This window comes from Panicum hallii, chromosome 3 (genome assembly GCF_002211085.1).
Source record: "Panicum hallii strain FIL2 chromosome 3, PHallii_v3.1, whole genome shotgun sequence".
Taxonomy (NCBI): domain Eukaryota; kingdom Viridiplantae; phylum Streptophyta; class Magnoliopsida; order Poales; family Poaceae; genus Panicum; species Panicum hallii.
Window position 1 is genome coordinate 38010498 of NC_038044.1, and position 17878 is coordinate 38028375.

The window sequence follows — 17878 nt, forward strand, 5'->3', positions numbered from 1 at the left end:
CCAAAGTTAGATCTACTCCATCTCCAGCTCCTTTTTGCATCCTCATCCTTACAAAAAGTAGTCACTAGAGGTTCCTTCCTCTTCAGAGTGCTCTTCTACCAGTCCCTCCTCAGCCCCCGAGCGTATGCGAGTGAAAAAACTCGTGACATCGAGGATGGCCGGCAAGAAAGGTGCCATAAAGGGGAAGGGAAAAGAATCCGAGTCTGCTTTATCATCTTGCGAGTCGTGGAAGAAAGGTAAGTGCACTGAAGCTGATCTCCAATCTTTAGTAGACGAGTGTCTTCTTCAGAGCAAGGAAACTGTCCAGTGGCGTCCTGCTACTGGCAATGTGAGACCATATGAAGGAGTCAAGGAAATTATTATATTCCAACATTTTGTCGAGCGTGGGCTAGCTATCCCGACTTGTGATTTCCTACGCAGCTTGCTTTTCCATTATGGAATCCAACTCTATCACCTCAACCCCAACTCTGTTCTACACATTGCTATCTTCGTTCATTTCTATGAGGCCTTCTTAGGAAGAGAACCCCACTTGGACCTCTTCTGTTATGTCTTCCATCGCAAACCACAGCCTAGTGAAAAGAACATTGCCAAGGTGGGCGGAGCCAGCCTTCAGCTAAGGCAAGATATGGAGAGAAAATATATCCCATACAAATTCGGAACTAGTCTGTCTGGATGGAAAGAACGCTGGTTTTACATTGGGAATCCCAGAGAGGACTGCTGGGAGTCCCAAGACTACTGGTGAGTGGATAGTGAGCCCCCGAGATATGAGTCAAGTCAACGATCTGCTTGAGAGAATCATGAAACTCAGAACAGAGGGAGTCACTGGAGCTTCGGTAATGTACTCTTGGATTGGCAGACGCATCCAACCCTTGCAAAAGGGTGATTGGTTCAGCTTCCACTACCTCAGACTCTTAGATCAATCTCGATTTACTGCAGAACGCAATAACCAAGATGAAGCTGTGATGCGGGTGAGCCGAGTACTTCTGAATGCAAATATTGTTCCTTATCTGCCGAAGCTATTCAGTGTAAAGAATCCTCCAAAACAGGTAAGGGTAAGTAGTCATTTGCTTCAGTCGAGCACTTGTCATATTTCCAAATCTGAATTGTACTAATAGAGCTTGAAATCTTGTCACAGGATGATGTGAATATCTATAGGAGCATGCCTCCCATGCCGAACATTGATCGTCCGAGCCATACCCTGCCGTCGGCGCATCAACCACCCAAGATCTCTTGACCTTCTCGTGACCTAGTGAGCGAGGAGGAAGATGAGGGAACTGAAAATGGCCGCACCCTAGCAGAGGTTATCAAGAGTAAGAAGGAGAAGACCTCCCAAGAGGGCGGAAGCTCTCATGGTGGTGAGCTTTTGCCTAGTTACTCGAGTATAAAGAGGGTCACCACCCAGAAGCGCAAGGCTAGCGTCTCACCGGGTGGTGATGAAGAAGAAACACCCATGTAAATACTTTTCCTTAACATGCGAGTGCTTCTATTTGCAGATTTTGACTAATTTCTCCCTTTTTCTTGAATCTTCAATGCTAGTTCGTTGAACCCCAAGAAGTCAAAGCGAAGGGTCGGGGAAGTAGTCGAGGATGATGTTGTGAAGGGGCAAGAGATGCCCTCTATTATAGTGGACCCGTTATCGGAGTCTGCCAGGGCCATGGCGGGACAAGTGCTGCCCTCGGCTGACCCTATACTGCAAACAACTCCACTGATGATAGGAGGTTGAGTCCCGATCATCCGAGAGGTACTGTAAACTTGGTTGGGGGAGAACTCGATGTTCATGATCCAAGGCTCCGAACGAACAGAACCCAGCAATCACTACACCACTGCTCTATTGGTTATCACCCGTGTCACACGAATGACCTCGCCACGAAGGCTTATCCCTACAAGCGCAATCAAGAACACAAGCAAGAATAGGAGATGCAATCAAACAGACTTGATTACGAGATGGGGTCTCACAAACCAATGAACGGCGACACTGTTTGATGACAGAATGAATCTAAGGAAAACCCAAACCCTAAAGTGGCGATAGCTACTGAATAAAAGGGAGTTAGGGGTGTGCAAGTCCCCTAGACACAACCCTAACAGGCTTCAACATGGTACACGGGCCAACGGCCCAAAAAATGGTGACACAACACCCTGTCAGATTCTGGACGCCCACTTGTGTCAACGATTTCGGTCGACTCAGAAGGAATTTTGAGGTGGAACTAGTGCCATTGGAAGCTCTATGAAAGTCTGGTTCCAACCACATACAGAACATTCAAATCCGACTCCGTATGTGGCCAGGGCGTCAGTTTTGGTGAAGTAAGGTTCTGGAATCCGAGTTGGAATCAAAGTCGAGTTGGACATGGACTCCTCCTTGGTGTGGACGTCCTAGCTCCTCCTCCTTGAGTCCTTAGCCTTCTCCAAGTCCTTGCTGGTCCTCTCCATTGTTCTAATCAATAACACATGCATGGAACCAACCGTAAGTTCTAAAAAACAATTAATAAGGTTAGAACGTACCTGGAGATCCAATTGTCGCGCACGTGCTCTAGTGATCGGTCCTTGCATTGTATGCAAAGGAGAGATGTCCTCATCATCTAACTACCACACCGACGCAAGCGTTGCCCTTAATTGTCAAGTCAGTGTTGTCGAGTGCTTTGGGTGCTGCTCCAGCGCCTAAAGCACTTAGGATAAAGAAAATTGGCTTCAAGAAATCCTCGTTGTAAGTACTCGAGTACTTTCCAGACATAGTTTGTAGGTTCGTAATAGTATGTATCTATCTGACCACTTATTTGTGTGAAGGAAATCCTCTGCTCTAGACTTGGAAGAACCTAGTAGTGATATGACTCGGCTAGCCCCCAGGCAAGAGTCTAATGTTGCAACGTTAATTGCGGTAGCCGCTGCTACTCGTGTTGATCCTCCACCACCGCCTGCGAAGTCTCTTGCACCCGATACTATTGAAGTCATGAGAAAACATTGCAGGTGCAGGGCATGACGGCGTGGAAGGTCCTAGGGTAGTTGAACCAGCCCCTGAGATCCCATTAGTGGAGCCAATTTTGCCACCCCCATGCGCGAGTACCTTTCTTCCAAAGGCAAGACTAATTACCGCAGGTGAGGTGGCAGGTACTCCGCAGCAAAGGCCAAGTGCTGAAGAAACTAGCGCTGCGGGTATTTTATAAGGGCGGTGATGAGCACATGACTCGTATGGATACAAATATAATAAGAACATATTTGGGGAGAGATATGGATGATGAGTATGTGATATGCTTATGTACAACCCTTCGTGCTAAGGACAAGGTGAGCTTGTTCCTATGTTATTTGTTTACTTATTTTGAGAATAGATTGCTACTAAAAATATTATTATAATTAGGAATCATGGAGATGATGATGGAGTACTCAAAGATAGCCATGGAGGGGGAGAGGACCAGCAAGGGACGTCCAACCCAAGTTAGAGTCCTAAACAATATCAAATTCGAGTCCTCCTCGGATTCCAGAACCTTACTTCACCAAAACTGACGCCCTGGCCACATGCGGAGTCGGATTTGGACTTCTATATATGGTTGGAACCAGAATTTCATAGAGCTTCCAATGGCACCGGTCCCACCTCAAAATTCCTTCTGAGTCGACGGGAATCGTCGATACAAGTGGGCATCCAGAATCTGACAGGGTGCTGTGTCACAGTCTGTTGGGCTGTTGGCCCGTGTATCGTGTTGAAACCCATTAGGATTGCATCCAGGGGACTTGCACGCCCCTAACTCCTTTTTATTCAGTAGCCGTCGCCACTTTAGGGTTTGGTTTTGCTTAGATTCAATCTGTCATCGAACAGTGTCGCTGTTCATCGGTTTGTGAGACTCCACCTCGTAATCAAGTCTGTTTGATTGCATCTCCTGTTCTTGCTTGTGTTCTTGATTGCGCTTGCAGGGATAAGCCTTCGTGGCGAGGTCATTCGTGTGACATGGGTGATAACCAATGGAGTAGTGGTGTAGTGATTGCGGGGTTCTGTTCGTTCGGAGCCTTGGATCATCAACGTCGAGTTCTCCACCAATCAAGTTTACCGTATCTCTCGGAAGATCAGGATTCAACCTCCTATCAAGTGGTATCAGTTATCAGGTTGCCCGTGAGGTATTATCATATGCCCTTTAGATTGATTTTTGTTCCTCGTCCTAAAGTCCAAAAAAAACCCTAAAATAGATTTGTTTCCCCATCCTACAACCATCGGTTAGCCTTTGCACTTTCATTTTCAGAGTCTGCATCGTTGAATTTGTGCCCTAGTCATAGCTTTTTTTGCTGGTTTGGTTCGTGTTTTTGCTTTAGTTTACCTTTTGCATGGTCGTATCTTGTCCGTTTCAATCTCGTCGTCGCGTCCAGATTAGATTTGTTTGTCTAGTTCGGTATTTTGATCATAACTCTGTCATACGAACTTGGATTTGAGTGTTCTTATACTCTATGGAAAGCTTCTGAAATTTCTATAACTTTGTAAATAGTGAGATTGTCCAGAAAAATTTATATCAGGGAGTAATATGCATAGGAATAGAATCTGTTTATGACCTAGAAATTGTTGAACACTCTGTATTTCGGGGCCCATATCTCTAGCTTCCTTATTTCAAAATAGGTGTTCCATATACTGAAATTGAAGAGAAAAAGTAGATCTACAACTTTGGTATTATGCATTTTGACATTTGAGGCCGTTAAGAAGGTCAGATAGTCTGTTGAATTTAAATCTGAAAATATGTGTTATACAGACAAGGATTTTGCGATTGTCTCCAATTGTATCTTGTTCTTGCGGCACTTTTGAGAAAACAAAGATATTAAAAAAAGGCAAGTGCCAAAAAAAAGGAGCCAAAAAAAAGAATCAAAAGTGTTTGCATCCTTTGTGTCCCTTGTGATTCAGTGTATGACATGCTAGCTTGAACTATTCTAGAAATACGTTTAGGCCAGCAACTTTGACAAGTACTTGGGGTACTTATTCATCTTTGCTATCTGTTATCGAATTGTGTTCCACCTCACCACTATATTTGGCCTTCAAAAGCTCCACATATATAATCTTCTCTCGACTAGAACAGGTACTCCTTTGCAATCACACCCACGCTCCATGTGTTATCACTCCTGCCACCGTTTGCCACTTGCAGTGTTGGTAAGAACCTTATAAGAGCAGGGTAAGATGCTTCATACTGTGTGATTTCACATCCACTCGCTTGAGTAGTCATAGGGGTCATATCATTTTGTCTTCTTTTATTTTCACTAAAATGACAGGAACATCCCATCTGGAGCTCCACGACATGATGAGAGCTTTGTGTGATGCATTTAACATGGGCACTGAAAAGTTGAAGAGAGTTTCACGACTTGTTGAACAGATAGACACGATGGCGACTCGTCTACCACAGCCTACAACTTCTTCCGCAGATTATATACAAGATGTTGAGAGCGAGGATGCAAGAGACAACCTGTTGGAGAAGAAAGAACTTGTAAGCAAAGGTAATGATATTGGTGCTACAACTCGAGGTGAGCATAATTTTAATGCGCTAGATTTTCCCACAATTCATGCTACTATCGAGCAATCTATAGTGAAACATTTTCTTAATTTGTCTTTATCACAAGATGGTTGTCTTGATATTCCTTGTCATAAAGAAAAGTTGTGTGATGATGCTTATGATGTTTCGGTGCCACATCTTACGATAGAGATTAATATTGTTGTTTCTAAAACAACCACATGTGCTGAAAATAATATTTTTGTTCTTATAACTAGTGCGCATGATGAGCTCAAATTGTTATCTTCCTTAAATACTTTAGATTATATTGAATTTGATATGTTGTGTAATCTGAATTGTTTGGAGGATACACTTTTTGCATGTTCTAAATTGACACGTTTGCATAATCATACATATCATTTTATTGGAAGGTATAATGATAATGGACAATATATGGTACATCGAGTTTATATTTGGTCAGATCTAAAAGCATCTTTTGTTGAACACCAACATGGTCATATAGAGAGCTATAGTAACACTAATCCTATAATATCAAGTTCCTCTAGTTTAGTTTTTAAGAAACAGGTTCACTTCCAAGAAGGGGAGCATTGTTGGCTATTAAATAGGACCTCTTCAACACCTGCAATCAAATCGAGGACGGTTTGCTTTCAAGAAGGGGAGAATGATGAGGACATGACTTGTATGGATACAAACATAATAAGAACATATTTGGGGAGAGACATGGATGATGAGTATGTGATATACTTATGTACAACCATTCGTGCTAAGGACAAGGTGAGCTTGTTCCTATGTTATTTGTTTACTTATTTTGAGAATAGATTGCTACCTAAAAATATTATTATAATTATAAATAATGGAGATGATGATGGAGTACTCAAAGATAGGCATGGAGGGGGAGAGGACCAGCAAGGGACGTCCAACCCAAGTTAGAGTCCTAAACAATATCAAATTCAAGTCCACCTCGGATTCCAGAATCTTACTTCACCAAAACTGACGCCCTAGCCACATACGGAGTCGGATTTGGACTTCTATATATGGTTGGAACCAGAATTTCATAGAGCTCCCAATGGCACCGGTCCCAAATCAAAATAAGTCGACGGGAATCATCGATACAATTGGGCATCCAGAATCTGACAGGGTGCTGTGTCACCGTCTGTTGGGCCGTTGGCCCGTGTATTGTGTTGAAGCCCATTAGGATTGCGTTCAGGGGACTTGCACGCCCCTAACTCCTTTTTATTCAGTAGCCATCGCCACTTTAGGGTTTGGGTTTTGCTTAGATTCAATCTGTCATCAAACAGTGTCACCATTCATCGGTTTGTGAGACTCCACCTCGTAATCAAGTCTGTTTGATTGCATCTCCTGTTCTTGCTTGTGTTCTTGATTGCGCTTGCAGGGATAAGCCTTCGTGGTGAGGTCATTCATGTGACACGGGTGATAACCAATGGAGCAGTGGTGTAGTGATTGCGGGGTTCTGTTCGTTCGGAGCCTTGGATCATCAACGTCGAGTTCTCCACCAATCAAGTTTACCGTACCACTCAGAAGATCGGGATTCAACGTCCTATCAGGCGGGTAGGGACCCCCTCCAAATTAATCCACATTTAAGGCAATACAATCCACCACACATGACATAGGGTATTACACTCTCGGCAGCTAATGATTGTCTCCGGCAAATACAGACCATGGAGAATCAACTCGCCGTAGAGAAATTTAAGAGCTCCAGGATTCAAAAGCAACTCGACACCATCAAGGTCGAGCAGCACAAACAACTTCAAGAACTTGAGGCCAAATACAGTGAAGTCTCCAAGAAAAATAAGGCCTTGATCTAGAAGCAGAAATTGTCAGACCCGAGGCGACGGGATTGCACACATGGCGTACATATTTCAGGATAAGGGATGGGACATGGCCCATGGCCTACATCAGTTGTAACTACTCGTACCATAGTAGAACTACTCGTACCATAGTAGAACTAGTTGGAACAGAAGGAAACTACCTAAAAAGTACTCGGGTAGGACTCCTGAGCTCGTATCTGGCTAGGATTTCCATATAACCGTGTCCCCCCAGACTATATAAGGGCGGGCAGGGATCCCCTTCAAAGAGATCAACACCTAAGGCAATACAAACCACCACACAGGATGTAGGGTATTACGCTCTCGGTGGCCCGAAACTGTCTAAACTTTATGTTCCTTGCACCTTCGAGTTCCTGATCTCGGCGACACCCCACCTACAACTCACCACCTCGGGGGTATCCCTCGGTGGGCTTGGCGGTAAAACACCAACAACTGGCGTGCCAGGTAGGGGTGTTCATCGAGCATCCACTGGAGAACTCGATGGCATCTTTCTGCTTCTCCAGCACCATGCTCGATGAGGGCACAACGTTCATTTTTGGCTCCTGGATCTGCATCTCTAATGGCTCGAGTAGTTTCAACAGCCACCAAGCCGACTCCAGGAAGCCGGAGGCCTCTACAGCAAATCGATGCAGAAACCTCGATGAGTTCATCGACAACCTCGATGAGTTGCTGCTCCCTAATCTCGTAGGGGCGATTGAGAGGATGTCCGTGTTCAACACGACTTCAACTCGTGTTGCATCAGGACTTCTCGGATCGGACTCAAACCGATCTGAGGAGGCTACACGGTCTGAGTCCCTCTCTAACTTGGAGGACTTAGATCGTCTGCCCAAGCTCGGAGATGAGGGAGTCACCGCCTGTCGATTGAAGCATATTGCGCCTTTTTTAAGCATGAAAGATTCGTAGGTTTTTCCTTTTACTTTTTTATATTCTATTTGTGTATTATTTTTCTCCTCCTCTATGGATGCAGTGAAAAAAGCAGTTGAATTAGACTACTATTTCAATCTACTAATCGATTCTATGTAGATTCAAGATAATATAATAGCAAGAATCTAAAGTGTGGTAGAAAGAACTATTCTATCACACTTTATGATTCCAACCGGATCCTTTCATTTAAGACTTGGATTTTTATTTTCTTTAATCCCTTTTTAATTTCTTCAATAATTAATTGGAATTCCAATTAATCATTTTGGCTGGCTATTTTTACATAAATAATAAGTAAAAAGGCTGTAGGAACTAGAATGAACAATGCAGTAGTAATAAATGCGAGAATATTGACTTCCATAATCTCTTTATTTTTTTTCACAATAACTCGGGATGTAATCCCATAGAGAGGAAAAAGGGGTATCCTGTAAATTTAAGGGGAGGACTTGCATTCTGATAATACTGAATCAATTCAATATTATGAATATTGGATCTATCAAATCAATTTATGGTTGATAGTGGAATAATATAATATAGGAGGATCCCTTATCCATACTAAGACCAAAATAGGTTTTTTGATTGGATTCGAAACTCCCTCTATTCTATGTTGCATTCTTTTCTACTTTTGCTTTTCCATATGTATACCCAAAATCCTTCTTATCTTATCCAATTTCCCTTCCTTTTTCTTATAGTTATACATACAATTATGTATGTATGTATTATATGACCTACTTTCTATGGGTCACATAGACATCCAAATAAGGAGTAGAAGTAGAAATGAGATGGAGAAAAGGGTATCTTAAATAAAAAGGATCCAATATTTAAACTTAGGAAAAAAAGTGTTTGCTTGGTTTTATTTTATTAGGTTACCATCAATATCTGCTTTTCTTCGCAAGTCTCTCAACGCTCCACTCCTTCCTCAAGACAAAAAGCGGAAGGATCAAGGGGACAATGATGAGGGTGACAAGTCAGGGGCTCAAGACTTCCAAGACCCGAAAAATGTTGTCAATGTCATTTTTGGCAGAGACGGTGGCTTCCCCTCGAGGAGCGCACAGAAGCTGACCCTGCACGAAATTCTCTCTGTCGAGCCGGCCATACAGAAACCTCTGAGATATAGCGAGGTCCCAATCTCCTTCTCTAGGGATGACCAGTGGACTAGCTTCTCCGAGCTGGGAAAATTCCCACTCGTCCTAGATCCTATCATGGCAGGCTCACAATTGACTCAAGTACTCATCGACGGCGGGAGCGGCCTCAACCTGCTCATTGCGAGTACATTGAAGATGATGGGGCTGAACATCTCCAAGATGCTTACCCCCAGTAGAGCTCCATTCTACAACATCGTCCTGGGAAATGTGGCTATACCACTCCGCTCAGTGGCCCTGCCAGTTACTTTCGGGACGAAAGACAACTACCGCAAGGAGTACATCAAGTTCAAGGTGGCCAACTTCGAGTCATCATACCACGCCATCCTCGGCAGACCAGCTTAGGCCAAATTCATGGCCATACCTCACTACGTCTACTTACTACTCAAGATGCCAAGTAAGACAAGTGTACTCACGTTCTGTTCAAGTCATACGACTGCAACCAAGAGGCGATCGAGTATGCCACGACATCACGCATGCTAGAACCTTTTGCGAAAGTCTTCATGGCCATGCAAAAGCTCACGGACTCAGAGATGGAGATCCCCAATCAGAGGCCTAGCCAGTCCAGAGTAAAGCCCAACCCTAGCAACGTTGGCATCAAGACCATTCAGCTACAAAAAGGCGACTCATCCAAGACTGCTTTGATTGAAGGCGGCTTGAACGACAAATAGGAAAGTGCGCTCATCAGCTTCCTTAGGGCCAACCATGATATATTCGCGTGGAAACTAGCGGATATGCTGGGCGTGCCCAAGGAGTTGATTGAGCATTGCCTAAAAGTTGACCCCAAAGCCACTCCGAAGAAGCAGCGACTACGACGCTTCATAGCAGACAAGAGGGAGGCCATCAAGAAGGAGTTAGCAAAACTACTCACGGGTAGTTTCATTAAAGAAGTCTACCACCCCGAGTGGTTAGCCAACCTGTACTAGTTTTGAAAGTAAATAATACTTCAGCTCTTCACTAAAATATACACCAACAAATTTTCCCGTTGGGAAAAGTAATGTATTATTTACATTTTTTACGACAAGAATGGGAGTTAAGTATAAACAATGAGGAATGTGAGATGCTGAATCCTTCTGATACTAAAAAGGTAAGGTACGAAGCTCGTTATACCAAAATGAATGGAGGATATGTGTGGATTACATTGATCTCAACAAACACTTCCCGAAGGATCCATTCGCGCTCCCACGCATCGATCAAGTCATTGACTCTACGGTTGGCTATGTCTTGCTCTCTTTCCTTGATTGCTACTCGGGTTACCATCATATTGCTCTCAAGGAACAAGACCAGATCAAGACAGCATTCATCACCCCTTTTGGAGCATATGCCTGCACAACTATATCCTTCGGGTTGAAGAACGTAGGAGCCACCTATCAGCGGGTGTCGGTGTTTTACCGCCTGCCCACCGAGGGGTATACCCGAGGTGGTAAGTTTTAGGTAGGGTGACGCCGAGATCAGGAACTCGAAGGTGCAAGCAACACTAGGTTTAGACAGGTTCGGGCCATGATGTGCGTAATACCCTACGTCTTGTATGGTGGTTTGTATTGCCTTGGGTGTTGATGTGTTTTGAGGGGGTCCCTGCCCGCTCTTATATATCCGGGAGGACAGGGTTACATGAATCCCAATCCGACACTAGCCTAGGAATCGTACTCGAGTACAACTCGATTAGCTTCCTTCTGCATCGGCTAGTCCTACTTCGCATGCGAGTAGAATACAACACAGATAAGGTATAGGACATGTCCTATTCCCTACTCCTGTATGAACTACGTTATGTACGCAGTCCCGTAGTCCCGGGTCTGACAAGCCCCCGATCTCTTTGTAGCTAAGTACTGCAGGCTCTTCAAGTACTTTCGAAGTAGTCTTCAGCTTCTTTCGAAGCTCCGTCTTGAAGTTCTTCTTCGAGTACTTCCTTGGATGCATCGAAGCTATGAGGTGCTCATGCCTCAAATTACTTCTTTCGTTGGTGTGCGATGAAAAATCGCACTCCATATGGAGTAGCCCCCGAGCCTTAGGTTGAATCGAAGAATCAGGCTAAGGGTCACATTAGTCTTGAATCTTCCTTACTCTTCGAATATTTTTAAAAAATAAATAGTCGATGCCATGTATCCCGCAGCCCCCGAGCCTTGAATCCAAATCTCTCAGGTTTGGAAAAAAGGATCCAATAGTTGTGGCATGCAGTGAAAAAATGTTCCCTTGGGAAATAATTGGTTTGATGATACAGATGATGGAAGTTAGATTTAGAATTCGAAAAACCCCTTTTTTCAGGATAATTAACCCTAAAAAAATGATTAATCGAATAATTTATCTAAAAATCCACCAAATGACCCCTCGGCTTCCGAATATTCCCTGTGATGACTCTTCAATTTCAGAATAGTAAACCTGTATTTGGTCGCTTTTTATTTAACCCCGCTGTAACATAGGGTAAAATCCATGCTTCCAATCTTCAATCCGCCGAGAAATTTCCGAATCCCCAATCAGATCCGTGCTCTGCCTTCACCTCCTTTGACAAGCCCCAAGCTAGCCGAATCTCTCCGCCCCTTCTCTGCAGCCCTCGAGCAGCTCGTGGCAAACAGATCTAGAATGGTGCCCAAGAGATCCAACGAGAAAGATGGGAAGGGGAAGGAATCGGAGCTGCCTTTTGGGGAGTGGACTTACAGTAAGTGCTCCAATAACGACCTCCTGCATCTTGTTTCTGAGGGTTTGCTTCAGGGGAACAGTCTCGTTAACTGGCACCCTTGTTTTCACCAATCTCTTCCCATGGAGAATGTAGACGAAATCGTCTCATTCTACCATTTCTCTGAATGGGGTTTGGCTCTCCCCACCTGTTTCTTCTTCCGTGGCCTTGTTTACTTCTACGGGCTTGAGCTCCATCATCTCAACCCGAACTCTATCTACCATATTGCTATTTTCATCCACTTTTGTGAAGCTTTCCTCAGAATTGAACCCCATTGGGAACTTTTCTGCTATCTTTTCCACGTAAAGCCGCAACCCACCTCCAAAAGTCCATCCGTTGTAGGGGGCGCTGGTGTGACAGAACCGCTTGAATTATTCCGGCTCAAGTGCGTAGATCATTGCTATACAAGCGATATGACCTCAACACACTTCAGATGGAATAACCCAATGGTCTGTCAGGTAACGTCCCGATAAAACCACCGGATTCCGGATCGTTCAAGCGTACCTCGCACGAAGGCGAGTCCAGATATACAATCACTGTTACATTTTTACAACATAGTCATAGTAGTTGTTACAAACCGGTTTCTAGTAGAGTGCTGCAATCCTAACTGAAACAAATTTATATAGACATTGTTTGAAAACTTCAAGTTTCAACAAACATTATTCCAAGATGGCAGCGGAAAAGATACAACAACGCAACTACTCGTCGCAAAGAAGGCACCATACTTAGCCCAAAGCATGGCGTCATTCCAAAGGGTCATTGCCGGCCGGGGACGGATCCCATTCCACGGACCAGCCAGGCGGTAAAGTGCAGGGCCAAGGAGAACTAGCAACTGAGTCCTCAAATGACATACCTGAAAACCACATTACGAGCAAGGCTGAGTATGCTAATACTCAGCAAGGCTTACCCGTCAATTGGGTATACTTAGCCCATAACTGGACCATGAGATGTTGAAAGGCTCTAGGTTTCTTTTGCTGAAAAACAACAAAGAGTATATCTTTATTTCCATATTTTAGCTTTCAGATTCTAGTTCAATTAGCCATTCTAAGTGAGCATCTATACTAGACAAGCAAGTTAGGTATTAAATCATACATCAATATTATTCCACCAACTGTTGCTCTTGTTACTCTATGTGGCAGAAGTATCAAGCAGTCTCACTCACCGCGAGAAACGGATGATTCCTGAATCGAATTTCTTAACCTTGCAAGCGATCCTAACTCACACGCTCGGAACTTTCCTTTCCGGGCAACCATTCCCCTCATATTTTGGGTCGTGGATTAGCGCCACCACACGCGACTGTAGGACCATACGCACATCCAATGTGCAGGACGTACGTCTACAGCGCGACTGTATGACCGTACTCCTGTCTGCTATGCAAAATGTACTCCCACACGTTGGTGCGTGTGTACATAAACCAAAATTCGAGTGGTGGGGGATATGTCCACTTGCCGGGCCAATCAGGTACTAGGCTTACCGCGTACCATATTTACGGTTTGTGGCTAGTACTTTCAAACACTTGACCACCACTACCACACATTACGGCCTTATCAAATTGATCAACACAGACGGGTACCATCCCATGTCATGGTACTGCACATAACCCCGTCCGTGATCCTTATAGTGATTGCAAAATAGTAAACAATCAATTCCTATATCGCGCGAGTGATAGAAAATCACTCGACTTCTACTGGTCCTATTAGCAAAGCATCTACTCGATAAGGACTCAGAAATATTACATAGGTTCCTAGGTTTCATGCAACTAGGGTTTCATAACAACTCCTAGCACTTAATGCACAAGATAGATATATAACAATAAAAGTGCATAATGTTAAATTACTGGGTTATGCACCGGGGCTTGCCTTCACTGGTGAGGCTGGGGTCAGTGATATTAGTATCTTCTGAACCTGGGTTCAGGGCTTCAGAAAGACCCTTGGTGACATTTACTTGAGCTTCAGAAATACCCTCGTCGGGATCCGGGATTAGATCGTAGGTACCGTCGGCAAGTGTAGTCAAATCTACATGATATTTAATTATTTGAAGCAAATGGTTATTATTTTATTTTCACGATAAAGTTGAAATCCAACAAGAATATATTCAATATATCACTTCAAGACTTAACTAATTTGTACAAACAACAGAAAGATTTGAAACTAAACTTAAGTAGAGTTTTTGGTGTAAAAACTTTGTTCAAAACAGTTATTTGGTGAAGGTTACAGAGCTGATCTGATCTACTTAACAGCATGTTCTTCAGACAGTTTATCTAGCTGATTGGGGTGTGCATCGAAAAAGTCTGATCTGTGCATACGGCATCGACTGTGTTTAGCCGATTGAAGTGTCCTATATCAGCTGTGCCTTAGCCGATACCTGCCTGAGGTGTTAACCTGCGTATCTACTTGTGCACGCATCGGCTTGATTTTTCTTTGGCAAAAGTAGCCGATAGAGGTGTAGCCGATCGACGTATAGTCGATGAGCGTGTGGTCGATGGGTGTGTAGCTGACAGGCATGTATTTTGCAAACAAGACCCTAGAAAGAAACAGAGACTTGCATTTGGGTCCCTAATTGATTTGAACAGAAGAAGTCCAGCAACGGCGATTAAAATTCGGTGAGGAGACTCACCGGTGGTGAGGTTAAGGTGGGGAAAAAGGTTCAGGAGCTCACGGCGGACTTGGGGGTGGCTGGAATCGTAGAAGGGAAGCTTGGAGGCGGCGGTTCGACTAGATACAGAGCCGGCGCGGTGAGGTTCCGAGGGCGGCGATGGTGTTCCGGCGACTGGAGTGCAGGAAGGTGAAGGAAATTGGTCAGGGAGCTTCGGCGTGGAGATGTGGTGCTGATGGTGCCCTTGGCGAAGGAGGAGAAGGGGTGGAACTTTGGTAAAACTAGAATTAGAACGGCGGCGGAGAGTGAGATCGCTGGCGCGATGTTCTGGGCTTGGTGTGCGCGGAAGGAGGAAGAAGAGTGGATCAGGAAGGGGCAGTCAGATGCGGTGGTGCTGGTGGAGCACGAAATTGGAGAGGAGAAGCGGCGGAGACGGTTGACGGCGGTGGACAGAGGAGCTCCGGCGAAGTAGTCGAGCGGAGAAGAGAACAGGAATGCGGGTGCCCGCGAGGGGATAGAAGAAAGGAGAAGGTTACTGGGCGCATTTCCAAGCTAAAAAGAGGTGTGCGGGCGGGCGGCAAGCAGCTGCTGGTGGTCGACGGCGTGCATGGTGGCTCAGGCAGGCAGCGGCGCGACGCGTTTGCGTGAGGAGGAGCCAGCGGGGTCGGTTAAGCGGCGGGCGGGCGAGCTGGGGCCAGGTGGTGCAGGAAGAGCGGCGAAGGGGCAGCTGGCGGTCGGGGAAAATGCCGGCGATGGGTGGTGGGTGGCGCTGCAAAGAAACAGAGAGGGGGAAGCAGGAGGAAGAAGATGAGGACCTGTTAGTAAATTTTGCAAAAGTTCAAGGAGTTCAGTCAAAAATAAAATTTTATTCCAAACTATAGCTCTAATGAAAATATGCCCAAAATCAAAAGTGTAGAGCTTAAAAATATCTACCACTTTGCTTTAGGGTCTAACTTAAGAAGAGTTAGGGTTTTGAAATTACATTTAAAAATCAACAAATCATTCAATTTTAAATAAATCCAAAATAAGTTTTACCCTTTCAATGAAGCCTTGGAGTATTTACACTTCTTACAGTGGTTAAAGAGTGAAAACTCATGTTTGCAAATTAACCATTCATATTTTTGAAATTACCTCCCATTTATACACAATTTACAAAAAGAACCCTAATTTTTCCCAATATTACAAAAATACCCTTTAACGTGTTTTTAAGTTTTTAAAGGCATTCATCAAAACAAACACAAACTTCACACTAACAAGCTCAACTTCATACTAAAAATTAGCGTGCCTAGCTCCTAAGTACCTGAAATGTCACAGCCTCTCTCCCTAAAAAGAATCTCGTCCTGAGATTCCAGAACAGAAGGGAATTGAAAGATTAGATACTTGGTTTCGCTCTAAGGAAGTCTGGAAAGTTGTGCTGAAGATAAGACTCAGTTTCCCAAGTCACTTCTTCTTCAGTATGATAGTTCCATTGGATCTTAAACATCCTGACTGTCTCTCTTCTTGTGGTTCTCTCTTTAGTATCCAGTATTCTGATCGGATGTTCAGTATAAGATAGGTCTGGCTTGATTTTGATGGGTTGGAAATTGATGACCTCGGTAGGGATTTTGATGCATTTCTTAAGCTGAGATACATGGAAGATATTATGAATGGCTGCTAGCTGGTAAGGAAGTTGAAGACGTTAAGCTACGGGTCCACAAGTTTCAAGAATTTCAAAAGGTCCAACGTATCGAGGAGCGAGTTTTCCTTTCATACCAAACCGTTGAACACCTCGGGTAGGAGATATCCTTAGGTATACAAAGTCACCAACTTCAAATTGCAATGGAAGATATTATTTTGAATGATCTTCACTTTTTCTTCTACTTCAGTGACAAGATCAGGTCCAAAAATTTTACGTTCGCTGGTTTGAGACCAATTCAAAGGAGTTCGGCATCGGCGACCGCATAATGCTTCAAAAAGAGCCATTTTGAGACTCAACTGATAACTATTATTGTAGGAGAATTCTGCCAAGGCTAAGCATTTGTCCTAATTTTTGTCATATTGGATTACACAGGCTCTAAGCATATCCTCTAGGATTTGATTTATCCTTTTCGTTTGTCCATCTATTTGCAAATGATACACGGAGCTTCGAATTAATTTTGTTCCAAGAGAGTGTTGGAGTTGCTCCCAGAAACGAGCAATGAACTGTGCTCCATGATCAGAGATGATTGTCTTAGGTATTCCATGGAGACGAACGATTTGGTCTAGATAGATCTCGGCATACTTCTTAGCATTGTAAGTAGTATGCACGGGAAGGAAATGGGCGGTTTTGGTTAATCGATCAACGGTTACCCAAATAGAATCATGCCTCCGGGAAGTGTTGAGTAAGCCAACGATGAAATCCATGCTGATATCTTCCCACTTCCAAGAAGGAATGGGTAAAGGTTGAAGAATACCAGCAATTTTTAAGTGACTGGCTTTAACTCTTTGGCAAATATCACACTCAGAGACATATCTTGTAATTTCTCTTTTCATGCGAGTCTACCAAAAGTTTTGTCTCAGGTCTTGGTACATTTTGGTACCGCTAGGGTGCATAGAGAACTTGAATAGATGTGCCTCATCTAAAATCTGCTTACGAAGCTGATGGTCCTTGGGTACAACAATACGTCCCTTGAACCATAGAATTCCTTTGTGATCTACTTGAAAACACTTATACTTTTCTTCTCCCGAGCTAGCTGTTGTTTGATGATTTTGACTCCTTCATCATGTAGTTGTGCCCTAATAATACTATTTTGAAGTGTGGGTTCAACTGCTATATGATTCAAACTACCTTGAGGAATAATCTCAAGATTAAGCTTTCTCATTTCCTAGCAGAGAGTTTCACTGATGCTTCTATTGATAAGCAATGGCAACGCGCTTTGCAGCTGAGTGCATCCGCAACCACATTGGCTTTGCCTGGATGATAGTGCACTTCCAGATCATAATCTTTTATAAGCTCTAGCCAACGTCTTTGTCTCATATTTAGATCTGCCTGTGTAAAAATATACTTGAGACTCTTATGGTCAGTGTAAATGTTACACTTAGTACCCATAAGATAGTGTCTCCAGATCTTAAGCGCATGGATAACGGCTGCAAGCTCAAGATCATGGGTAGGATAGTTCTATTCATGAGTCCTAAGTGCTCGTGAGGCATAAGCAATTACTCGGTTGTTTTGCATGAGTACACAACCAAGTCCGATGCCCAACGCATCGCAATAGA